Source organism: Megalobrama amblycephala, linkage group LG24, assembly GCF_018812025.1.
Source record: "Megalobrama amblycephala isolate DHTTF-2021 linkage group LG24, ASM1881202v1, whole genome shotgun sequence".
Classification (NCBI taxonomy): domain Eukaryota; kingdom Metazoa; phylum Chordata; class Actinopteri; order Cypriniformes; family Xenocyprididae; genus Megalobrama; species Megalobrama amblycephala.
In genome coordinates, this window is record NC_063067.1 from 29,804,639 (window position 1) to 29,810,742 (window position 6,104).

Consider the following 6,104-nt stretch of genomic DNA (forward strand, 5'->3'; position numbering starts at 1 on the left):
AAAGGGTAAGTTGACCCAAAAATGAAAATAATGTCTTTTATTACTCACCCTCATGTCGTTCTACACCCGTAAGACCTTCGTTCATCTTCAGAACACAAATTAAGATATTTTAGTTGAAATCCGATGGCTCCATGAGGCCTCCATAGTGACATTTCCTCTCTCAAGATCCATAAAGGTACTAAAAACATATTTAAATCAGTTCATGTGAGTACAGTGGTTCAATATTAATATTATAAAGCCACGAGAATATTTTTGGTGCGCCAAGAAAACAAAATAACGACTTATATAGTGATGGCCGATTTCAAAACACTGCTTCAGGAAGCTTCGGAGTGTTATGAATCAGCGTGTCGAATCAGCTATTCGGAGCGCCAAAGTCACGTGATTTCAGCAGTTTGGCGGTTTGACACGTGATCCGAATCATGGTTCGATATGCTGATTCATGATGCTTCCTGAAGCAGTGTTTTGAAATCGGCCATCACTAGATAGGTCGTTATTTTGTTTTTTTGGCGCACCAAAAATATTCTTGTCGCTTTATAATATTATTGAACCACTGTACTCACATGAACTGATTTAGATATGTTTTTAGTACCTTTATAGATCTTGAGAGAGGAAATGTCATTGCTGTCAATAGAGGCCTCATCGGATTTCAACTAAAATATCTTTCTAGTTCAACATCTTACACATTTGTGTTCAAGGCTTCAAGTTCACCGTCATCAGACTGCTCACGTGAAACATAAATATCACTTTATCAAACCTCTTTCCAGAGACCTTGTCATTGTTGTGTATTATCAGGATATGATTTTCTAATTTACATTAGAGGTAATATAACTGATGTTTGTTAATAACAAGTCATCCTTAATTCATTTTTTTGATGTTTAATAAGGGTCCCATAAGATAATGTAACTCTGCCATAGCCACACCCAACTTAAAGGATTAGTTCACTTTAAAATAAAAATACCCCAAGCTTTACTCACCCTCAAGCCATCCTAGCTGTATATGACCTTCTTCTTTCTGATGAACACAATCAGAGATATTTTAATAAATATCTTGACGCATCCAAGCTTTATAATGGCAGTGAACGGAACAAACGAATATGAAGCTGAAGAAAGTACATCCATCCATTATAAATGCACTCCACACGGCTTCAGTGGGTTACGCCTTCCGTATTCAACTTACGAAAAACGTCAGTTACATTTTTATACAGAAGGCATAGGGTATAACGTCAGCGTTTTGAACTGCTAGAGTTTTACACTTAAGTCATAAGTTGAATACAGAAGGTGGTCTGGTGAAGCTTGAAATTTTACTTCATAACTTGATAAATATGGATATTTTTCTTCCACAAACGCATCACTTCTAAAAGTCACTGCCATTATAAAGCTTGAGAGCTTCAGGGTATTATTAATATTTCTCAGATTGTGTTCATCAGAAAGAAGAAAGTCATATACACCTAGGATGGCTTGAAGGTAAGTAAATCATGGGGTAATTTTCATTTTAAAGTGAACTAATCCTTTAATCACTTGTATTTTATGCACTTTATTCCTTTACCATTTATGGTATTCATTTAGAAGTTTTGTTGATTAACTCTGGTTTCTTTTTGTTAATAAAATGTATTTTATTACACTTGTCTGTACTGAGCCTACTGGAAGAGAACTGAACTGAGCTGGACAACGACATCACTGTTTTTCAGAAATGAACTAATTTAATAATCGATGATCTTTACAAGGGAGCTGAATCAATGACTTTTCTTTTAGAGCTGCTGTACAGCTGAAATGAACTGCATCAATGAATCATTGACCACTATCCCTGTAAAGCTGCTTTGAAACCATCTGTATTTTGTAAAGCGCCATATAAATAAAGGTGATTCGACGTGACCAAAACTCATATTATCTGGTGCCCATGTAGACCAAGTCCTCACATTTATGGTGCCCATTTTAAGCATGAATCACAACAGTAGTTAGGGTTAGTTGTAAAATGTTGACAATAAATACTATTTATATAAATAATAAACTTGGTCTGTCTTTTGAGTTTTAAACTTTAATGGTCTGGCATTGATATTTTTGATAGCTTAAAACTGATGAGACACAATTATAGAAATGTACTTATGTATCCTAAAGGGATTCTGACAGCAATTTGATAGTTATTCATTTTAATAATAACAATAATTTTTAGAAACTGTATAGTTAGGGCCCGAGCACCGACGGTGTGAGGACCCTATTGGAATTGCTCCATTTATTATTATTCTTCTTCTTCTCCAAAGTGAATTGCATTTTTGAGGGCCTGAATGTGCTCGAAAACTCATTAAACTTTGCATCAGAAGTGGTGAAAATTTACGTCTGATAAGGGTTTCAGAATTGGGCGGGGAAAAACGGCTCGATAGTGCCACCTAACGAAGTGCCCCTCACGCTACATTTCATGTAGATTTTGAAATTCGGTACACACATTTAAAAGCTCAATACCTACAAAAATGTCTCTTGGAGCAAAATTTGAAACTGAACAGGAAGTCAGATATTTTGAATTAAATTGCCATTTTTTGCCATTTCCAGATGTTTAACCATCTCCTCCTAGAGCTGTAATCAGATCAATGTCATATTTGGTCAAGGCCTTTGTGACGTTACATTGCGAAAATCTAGAGTTTTCATCAGGGTGTGTCCGTGGCGGCCTGACAAAGTTTGATGTTTCGCCATAAAACAGGAGGTTGTTGTAACTCAGGTATACAATGTCCAATCTGCTCCAAACTTCACATGTTTTATTAGAGTCCTGACCCGAAGACATCTACATGGCAATGCTCAGTTACAGTCATAGCGCCACCTGCGGGCAACAGGAAATTACGTTTTACACTGGGATTAAATCCTCTTAGAGATTTGGAACCATAAACCAGAACCATATCATATGTTGTCAGTCTAATCTTAAGACATAGCGATGATAAATGTCAAAGATCTTGAGTTTTTGCTGAAGGGCGTGTCCGCGGCGGACTGACAAAGTCTGATGTTTCGCCATGAAAGAGGAAGCTGTTGTAACTCAGGCATACTATGTCTGATGTGCCTCAAACTGCACATGTGTGATGAGAGTCCTGCCCTGAAGACATCTATATGACAATATTCAGTTAGTCATAGTGCCACCTGCTGGCAACAGGAAATGGCATGCTTTACACTGTAATTCACTTCCAGTAACACAATTTTAATATGCCGTGAAGTACCAAACATGCTAGAAACACGTTAAATCATGCAACACTTGGCTAAGTGCTAATGTACGCAATTAACGCCACGAAACAGGAAATTGTTGTAACTCAGGCATACAATGTCTGATCTGCTCCAAACTTCACGTTTTATAATATTTCTGGCCTGAACACATCTACAGTGGGTACGGAAAGTATTCAGACCCCCTTAAATTTTTCACTCTTTGTTATATTGCAGCTATTTGCTAAAATCATTTAAGTTCATTTTTTCCTCATTAATGTACACACAGCACCCCATATTGACAGAAAAACACAGAATTGTTGACATTTTTGCAGATTTATTAAAAAAGAAAAACTGAAATATCACATGGTCCTAAGTATTCAGACCCTTTGCTCAGTATTTAGTAGAAGCACCCTTGTGATCTAATACAGCCATGAGTCTTTTTGGGAAAGATGCAACAGGTTTTTCACACCTGGATTTGGGGATCCTCTGCCATTCCTCCTTGCAGATCCTCTCCAGTTCTGTCAGGTTGGATGGGAAACATTGGTGGACAGCCATTTTTAGGTCTCTCCAGAGATGCTCAATTGGGTTTAACTCAGGGCTCTGGCTGGGCCATTCAAGAACAGTAACGGAGTTGTTGTGAAGCCACTCCTTCGTTATTTTAGCTGTGTGCTTAGGGTCATTGTCATGGCTGGCTTCTGTCGGGTCACTCTGCCATAAAGCCCAGACTGGTGGAGGGCTGCAGTGATGGTTGACTTTCTACAACTTTCTCCCATCTCCCGACTGCATCTCTGGAGCTCAGCCACAGTGATATTTGGGTTCTTCTTTACCTCTCTCACCAAGGCTCTTCTCCCCTGATAGCTCAGTTTGGCAGGACGGCCAGCTCTAGGAAGGGTTCTGGTCGTCCCAAACGTCTTCCATTTAAGGATTATGGAGGCCACTGTGCTCTTAGAAACCTTAAGTGCAGCAGAAATTTTTTTGTAACCTTGGCCAGATCTGTGCCTTGCCACAATTCTGTCTCTGAGCTCTTCAGGCAGTTCCTTTGACCTCATGATTCTCATTTGCTCTGACATGCACTGTGAGCTGTAAGGTCTTATATAGACAGGTGTGTGGCTTTCCTAATCAAGTCCAATCAGTATAATCAAACACAGCTGGACTCAAATGAAGGTGTAGAACCATCTCAAGGATGATCAGAAGAAATGGACAGCACCTGAGTTAAATATATGAGTGTCACAGCAAATGGTCTGAATACTTAGGACCATGTGATATTTCAGTTTTTCTTTTTTAATAAATCTGCAAAAATGTCAACAATTCTGTGTTTTTCTGTCAATATGGGGTGCTGTGTGTACATTAATGAGGAAAAAAAATGAACTTAAATGATTTTAGCAAATGGCTGCAATATAACAAAGAGTGAAAAATTTAAGGGGGTCTGAATACTTTCCGTACCCACTGTATATCGCAATATTTGGTTACGGTCAAAGCGCCACCTGTTGGAAGCAGGAGGTGTGGCACTTTGAAATGACTTTGCCATAATTCTCCTGTATTTACTCGCTTACATACATGTCGCCCACTGTTCACTATTTCCCTAAGGCCAACAGGTGGCAGTGAGCCCGGGTGCGAGGGCCCTTTCATCTCTGCTTGCAGCTTTAATTCCTGTTTGTATTTTAAGAAAGCTATGACATATTCAAAAGAAAATACAAGGAGAGGGTGACTTACGAGGACATTACCCCATGTCCCCATTTTTTCAAAAGGCTTATAAATCATACAGAATGAGTTTTTTTGAGAAAGTAAAAATGTGCACAGTTTCCTGTGATGGTAGGTTTAGGGGTAGGGGTAGTGTAGGGGGATAGAAAATACGGTTTGTACAGTATAAAAACCATTATGCCTATGGAATGTCCCCACAATTCACAAAACCAAACCTGTGTGTGTGTGTGTGTGTGTGTGTGTGTGTGTGTGTGTGTGTAGTCTTTCTTTAGTTTTATTTCTCATGTGCTGTTGCAGCTGAGGGAACTCAAGAGAACTGCATGAAAGCTCTTATTGCAAAAGATCCTTTAATACCCCCTGGATCTTGAGGCTTAATACAGAGTCTATGGAATTTTGGGGCTTGTGGTGACTCACTAGAAAACGAATAGTTTCTCACAGCTGTTTGGCTGTGCTTTTATGCATTATGCACTGTATATATTATGATATTTTCTGCCTAGTGAGTAGCATTGGCAAAATACCTTTTATATCCAGTATATATTCAGTACAATGCAAACCCCTTTAGTAGGGTAAAGTGGATCTAAAGGTGGTTCTTTAGGCCCACAATAACTATTTCTAACTTCTCCAGAGAAGTTAGAAATGGAAGCATCATACTTAAATGAGTTTTAGTGTATTACAGCAGAAAACAACAACTGAATATTGGAGTAAAATTAATCAAATATATTAAATACTTTTCACAAATAAATCTCCATTGTGTGTGGATCCATTTGGACCCATTTAAAATTTAGGGTCAAATTTTACTAATAGATTTATTCCAAAACTGAAAAGCAGTTGCTCAACCAACTGTACAGGAAAAAAACAGCACTCACTCACTACAAACATAAATTTAAAGGGTTAGTTCACCCAAAAATGAAAATATATATGTTCATCTTCGGAACACAAATTAAGATATTTTTGAAATATATTATTAAAGATATTATTGTTGAAATCCAATGGCTCAATGAGGCCTGCAATGACATTTCATTTTGCATTTCCTCATTTCAACATGCTGATTCATAACACTCCGGAGTATCCTGTTTTGAAATCGGCCATCACTATATAAGTCGGTTTTTTTTTTAAATATTTTTTTTTTAGCCGCACCAAAAATATTCTTGTCGCTTTATAATATTAATATTGGAATACACTGTATGCAGGCCTCACTGAGCCATCGGATTTCATCAAAAATAT